Here is a 7,690-nt window from a genome sequence, read left to right on the forward strand (position 1 = left end):
ATTTAAATAACATCGAAAATCTTTCAACGTCGATTTGTTCTTAGATAGTTTACTAACATTTTCAAAAAAAATGGTGGATTTTGATGAACACTACCTTAAATGCCAATAGTTTGAAAATTGACCCAATCTCACCCCTTAGGGGGGGTGACATTTGGTCAAACTAAAATGATGCTCAAATACAACGATATGATAAAAACAAGTCATCCAACAGCGTTTCTTGTTCGAGGGAATCGTATTGACACGCTACAATGTTTGAAGTGGAGTCGTTTTTGACCAAAAACGTACCCCAACTTTAGACATCTGCCAAAATAACAGGATTTTTTCTAGGAACGAGATTTTTTCAGCGAAGTCATCTTAAGATGTCCCCTACACAACCTCTTTAACAGAATTCAGTTTCATTGAGAATAACTTGAAAAATGGTTAAATCCGTAAAAAATCACTTTGACCCAATCTCACCCCCCAGACCCAATGTCACCCCCACTGACGGTACGCAAAATTTATATCTTTGAACGAAAAATCGTGGTAATGATGAAAGTCTTAACGTTAAATGGATCCTAACATTGCACAAGGGCACATAACTTTCGTAAATTTGAGTGCATCCCTTTAACTCAAATTAACGTTTACATAGCTGGAGCAACATTTGAATGGGGCGGTACGACATTGCTCTTAAGGCCTTTCCTCCCATTTAGACGCGTGTAATGACAGTAAGAGCAATGTCGTATATCGTTTAAAAAGATTGCTCCAGATAAGGTGTAAGAAGGATACACTTTTGTTTACAAAAGTTTTGTGCCCTAATGAAATTGAACGCACGAAATGTCTCTTTTCCACACTATCGACCTAACAAAATAGCAAGTGAGACCAACATAGAATACATTTTAACGAAAGCACTGATCAACGATTTTTTGTTAAAGAAAATCCCGCCAGCGCTGTCTTGTATTAAACATATGACTGGATGGATGTTAATACTTGTTGAGATTAATACTTAAAAAAAATCACAGTCACAACAATTCCAAATCAGATCATAAAATGAAAAGTAACGGGTTTGTTTCCTTCGAGAGATCGTAAAAAACTGTCATATTTCCACACAGTGGAATTTACGATCAGCCAGGCTTTTACCATCTGCTGATTTGGATGTCGTGGACAGATCAAATTTCGCATTCACTTTAGACAAATTTCCGGTGGGAGGTTATTGGCCTTCCCGGCGCTCGGACCAGTGACATTGAAATGTCGCAATCATTTCACCTGTTGCGGATTAGGCCTCATGTTTTAGCAAGTTGGAAATCCTGTGGGTTAGCATGAACATACTTTATGGTTTTATTGAAGTTTCTTGGATATTTATTCTAATATTATCATGGTCTACAAGAGACAGCTTGTATAAAAATTTTAAGGGGTTTTCTTAAAAGGCATAAATACAAGTAATATATCATGGTTTAAATAATTTCTTTTAATATCGATATCTCATTTAATTTTGTTTACAGTCTGTAAGTCGCCTCCTTTACTTATATTTATTATGTGATAAACATTTTCGCATTTATGTGTCAATTAAGATTAACGTGACCTGTCATATCTAACGCTGTCTTCTTACATTTATTTCCATGGCAGACGTTTTGCAGTCCACCAAGAGGCTTGCGAATTTATGACATCATGATCACTACATAACTTTGCGCCCAGACTAACTGTAAATTGTGGCAAAATTTATATGACAACATTTGCGACAGTAGTTCAGAATCGCTCGGAAATATTTCCTTACGGTCAAACTCATCACCGCGGCGATCGTTTGTCACTGGCCGAGACCGCCTCGGGTTGACTGCCTTGGGCCACCCGAGGAGAGTATTTTTAATTCCATGCTATTGATGTTTTCACCAAAACATAAACATCATTAAATTAAACTGTCAACTAAATTAAATGTGCGCCATTTGCATCCTTCAAATATTCAAAAATCCGCTGACAAGACCGACCTCTCCCCGGCCGGCGACGGTCGGCGATTATTGTCAGGCTTTCAGAGAGTTATCGACACGTTCGATCGCCCTGTCTTGGTCACCACTGCGTAGAAATCTCGCAAATTCTCAATTTTTATAACATTTTTTTAGGGGGTGTGACCGTAAAAAGTGAAACAATATAATTATTAAAATAAGTAGTCAGGTGTGATAGATAGTTCTATTAATCCAGTTTGGACATCTTCCATACTTATGAACTTGTTAGAGTTTTTTTAGTACTAAAATCTAAGATAAAGTGGCTAGGGGATGACGAGTGAAATATTCCGAGAATCTTGTAAATCTATAAAAAAAACTGAAGATATTTTTGGTTTCCGTTTCATTAAACTGAGTCCGATGGTGTAGTGGTAAGCGTGGTTGACTCTCACTCCAGTTGGGCTGGGTTCGATCACAGTAGGCCCCGGTTGCATTTTTCGAGACGAGATTTGTCTGATCTGTCGGATGGGGAAGTTGATTCTGGCCTAATATAGAGGTCCTAAGGTCAGTCCAGCTTTAGGAGAATTAAAATTTGATTCAATGCTTTAAGAATTCAAACACTCAGCCAGCTCTACTCAGATACTATTTTCTGATATAAAAAAACGTGCACGGATGAAACTACTGTTTAGAACGAACTTGAAAAACGACGCCGTCGTGATATCTTGCCGGACCCGCCATTTCCACGTTCCGAGAAAAACGCGTTTTAATGTTTAACCTTAAATAAACAAAAACGAAAGCACGCAATGTAAACAATAACAAACACATTTTTTTTGCTGACCATTATGCACATTGTTATAATTACAAATGTTTACGGTAGTCTAAGTTGTACATGCGTCAAACGCGTTCTGACCTGAAATCCCTTTGGCCAGTTGTCGCACTTACATCAATTTTCAGGGAGTGACAAGATAGCACGACAAGATTAAAGCTACTTTCATATGTAAAGTGACAAAAATGCACTCAGTTTTTTCGGATTTCGTTGAATATCTCAGGATTGAAATCTGTGAAGGTCAAAAGGTGAGGCATTGTGAGCTGCACAAAATGGCGTCCTAACTCAATTTGGCCCAAAGCACGTACGACAAGTAAGCACGACGGCGAAGAAATGATAATATTTTCTTTTCCGATTTTCTTTTCATATACATTAGGGTGACAAGGAAAATAATGAAAGTTTTGGAAAATCGTAAGAGATACCCCCTGGATTGATAATTTAGGCAAAAATTAGTAACTGTGCAACTTTTGGGCCAAATTGGTTAAGGTATAAGGGTCGGTTTTTATCGTTGTGGTTTGTATGGTAAAACCCTCAAAAATGTATGGGACACTAGGGTGTAATATCAAAATCGATTTTCCAGCACAACACTTTTTCAGTTCCTTTTGGGGTCCAAAACAACTCCCCAAAGTTTGGGACCGATTGGTTTAGTCCTCACTTTGCGCAAAGCGATTCAATTTTCCATATAAATTTGTATGGAGAAATCCATTTTTTTGGATTTTGATATTTATTAAATCCACGTTTCATGCTGTATCAAAACCGGACTCATATTCGGATGCTCTGGAATCTGCTCTACAACTTTCCAGAAGAGAGTATGGTGCTAGCTTGCCCCTAAAAAAAGATACGGCGTGATCAAAACTCGTCTAAAACGTGATTTTCGAGCAAAAAACAAGTTTTAGACGAGTTTTGATCACGCCGTATCTTTTTTTAGGGGAGCAAGCACATACTTGAGGGTGTAAGAAGATTCCAGAGCATCCGAATATGAGTCCGGTTTTGATACAGCATGAAACGTGGATTTAATAAATATCAAAATCCAAAAAAAATGGATTTCTCCATACAAATTTATATGGAAAATTGAATCGCTTTGCGCAAAGTGAGGACTAAACCAATCGGTCCCAAACTTTGAGGAGTTGTTGAGTACCCCAATAGAAACTGAAAAAGTGCTGTGCTCACTAAATTTGGACAACTTTATTTTTTTCCATACAACCATATTACACCCTAATGGGACACTAGCGTGTCCCAAAAAAACACGAAGTCGAGGAATTCAATGTGCTCAGTTCTCAAATGATAGAAAATCATGTTAGAAACAACTCTCTCATACATAAAAACTTTCGGAAAAATTGTTTACCACGTTCCCTGGGCATTTTTTTTGAAAAAAGTCAGTTTTTTCGACAATTTCACAAAATCTGCTTAGAAAAAATGGAAAATTTTAAAATTTCAAATAGCCTATACCATTAAATGATGGTCTGTGGTCCAATAAACAAGTTAATGTTTCGATTTGGCCTTTTAAAACCTTGTTTTCACTTTCCCGGTAGCTTTTATGTAGAAAAATACGAGTTTTTGCTTTACTTTTTTTCAATCTTTTCCCTCGGTATTGAACACAAAAATTTCCTCATATGTGAAAATACATGCATCTTGTAGGAAATTTTCCGCCGAAGATTTTCGTCTAAGCAACTTTGAAGTTTCATCAACTCTGAGCTGAGATATTCCAGTTTTTGTGAAGAAAGAATATTGAATATTTGAAAATGTTGATATTAATCATCATTGGCATACAATATTAAGGATAATTTAAGCCTAATTTGAAGTGCGGCTATATCGCATCTGTTTTTAAACATGATTGGTTCATCCTTCAATACTAAGTGCCACCTGGTGTTGTTTTCTCCTGGCACACTACGTGCTAAATCAATGAATTACTTTTAGCAAATAACTCATATTTAGAGCATTTTGCATTTAAACCAATCGATGCACGTTAGCTGTGTTTCCATGTATACAAATAAACAAATAACAAATCGATGCATCTGTGCCCTCTTATGCTATCTAGATAGGAAAACCAGTAAGCTTAGTACAAGAGCACAGAGGCATCGAAATATATGGTTCGATTGTACGGGGTTGGCAATTGTCCACGCTCTATCCAAAAAGGTTTTTTTTTTTATGGACAATTGACCATGAGAAGGGGAGGGAGCTGAGATTTAAAAAAATGTCTACGTGATTAATGGATGGATCCCTATAGAATAAATTCCAAATATTAGTGATATTTTTAATTTACCTGAACATCGGAATTATCAACAGGAGTTATAAGAAGGGAGTGTAAACGTTACGTTGTGGTTCAGATCACGGAAATGCGTACAATTGAACCTTATATTTGTTATTTGTTTATTTGTATCCATGGAAACACAGCAAACGTGCATCGATTGGTTTAAATGCAAAATGCTCTAAATATGAGTTATTTGCTAAAAGTAATTCATTGATTTAGCACGTAGTGTGCCATGAGAAAACAAAACCAGGTGGCCCTTAGTATTGAAGGATGAACCAATCATGTTTAAAAACAGATGCGATACAGCCGCACTTCAAATTAGGCTTAAATTATCCTTAATATTGTATGCCAATTATGATTAATATCAACATTTTCAAATATTCAATATTCTTTCTTCACAAAAACTGGAATATCTCAGCTCAGAGTTGATGAAACTTCAAAGTTGCTTAGACGAAAATCTTCGGCGGAAAATTTCCTACAAGATGCATGTATTCTCACATATGAGGAAATTTTAGTGTTCAATACCGAGGGAAAAGATTGAAAAAAAGTAAAGCAAAAACTCGTATTTTTCGACATAAAAGCTACCGGGAAAGTAAAAACAAGGTTTTAAAAGGCCAAATCGATACATTAACTTGTTTATTGGACCACAGACCATCATTTAATGGTATAGGCTATTTGAAATTTTTAAATTTTCCATTTTTTCCAAGCAGATTTTGTTAAATTGGTCGAAAAAACTGACTTTTTTCAAAAAAATGCCCAGGGAACGTGGTAAACGATTTTTCCGAAAGTTTTCATGTATGAGAGAGTTGTTTCTAACATGATTTTCTATCATTTGAGAACTGAGCACATTGAATTCCTCGACTTCGTGTTTTTTGGGACACGCTATGGGACACATTCTGCCGTAACGTTACAACGGTTTGACGTTTCTTTTTTCAGTTTTTCTCGCTGTAACTTTCAAAGAAAACACCTCAATATTTTTACGGATTCTGAAAGTACGTTAAATTTGCCATAAGATTTAACGTTTCGGTTGCTGTTCTACAAGCGAATATATGGCGTGACGTTACAACAGTGGAGAATTTTGCTCCTTCAATATTAAAAAAGCTGTAATTCTGCTCTAATAATTACATAAACTGGACTTTTTCATGTTTTAAACCTAAAATAGGCTGCTGAATCGAATGCCATCTTTGGGTTTTGAAAAAAAAGTTACGCTATTTTTTTGCGGCCGCTGTGACGTTACATTTTGTGACTTCCACAAGAAGCTTCTGTTGTAACGTCACGAAAATTCTCAATGCTGTATCTTTGCGAATAATTGACCAATTTCGATCCACCCAGTTGGATTCGATGAGAAATTTATCCTATTTTCAGGATACAATCAGCTTTGAAAAAATGATCACCTGATCACAAATAACCTGATTTCAGGATTCCGAATGTAGTTTTGAGGTGTTTCGATGTTTCGGTTTATTGCAGTTCATACATCACTTGCTTCAAAAGTCAAGGTCATAAATGTTTGATTGTTAGTAAAAATTGGTTTTACACGCCTTTAACTGTACAGAATCCAATCAAAACATCCATTACGCCATTAAATCAAGTTTTAAAAGTTTCCCACTTGTATACTAGCCCGGAGAATGTGTCATGGGGAAAAGAAAAAAATCTAAATTCCACCAAAAGATGGCGTTGAATGTTTCGAATCACTGCATGACAAACAACTTCGTCGAATACCGTTAAAAAATTCAATTTAACCCTGACGAGTCATCAGCGATTTAAAGAAGACGTATTTGTAAGAAAAGTTTTTTTTTCACCAGCTTTAACGATCAATACCGAATTCGCTCAAAATTTTCACAGTTACTTATTTTTCCAAAGGAATCGATTCAGGGGTGTTCAAGTAAATTTAAACTTTAGTTGTTATAGCTAGAAAACATTTCACAGTATCAAAATTTTAGCCTCAAGACTTGTTTTTGAAAATGGTAAAATATTTTTGTATTTTCCGATTATTCAAAGGTTATAATTTAAAAACAAAACTTAGGGCATTCTTCTACAGTTTTGGAGTTTTTTTTTTAAAAAAAAAGGACCAATAAACCAAATTTTCAATTTTTGCTTTTTGGGTGTTTTTTAATACCCCTGACTCAAGGCGGTTCTAAAAACACCCAAAAAGCAAAAACTGGAAAATTGGTTTATTGGACTTTTTCAAAAAAAAACTCCAAAGTTGCACTTTATGTCCCACATATATGTAACCTGTCATTGGCTAGGTGTTAAAATACCTTCATAGGTTTTATTCATAGGGTTTGAACTACCTTATTATGGATTAAATGACTTTTTTTAGTATCTTTGAACATTTATTCAAATTATTTTTTTTTATTTTCGTTATTTCAAATATTCTGGGATACAGAGAAAAAAACTAGGGTCTCAACCCTCTGGCAGTTTAAACTCCCAGATTCCTAATAGAAATCCATTTTCCTCCCGGAACACCTGCCCCATTTCACCCCAAAACCCAAAACCGTTGATGTTCCTTCGCTAATCCAACCGACAGCGGAATTTATGCGCCATAAATTAGGCGTTGAGTGACTTTTTTTTCGCTATTCAGCAGCACCGCATGGTAAACCGTGATTTTCCTAAGTCAACAGTATCGTGAAAAATCTTCGTTTTCCCACAGAGAAGGATGAGAGGATTGACGACGACGGCGAATTTATTCACTTGCCGCTGCCG

The sequence above is a fragment of the Culex quinquefasciatus genome, chromosome 2 (assembly GCF_015732765.1).
Source record: "Culex quinquefasciatus strain JHB chromosome 2, VPISU_Cqui_1.0_pri_paternal, whole genome shotgun sequence".
Lineage (NCBI taxonomy): Eukaryota > Metazoa > Arthropoda > Insecta > Diptera > Culicidae > Culex > Culex quinquefasciatus.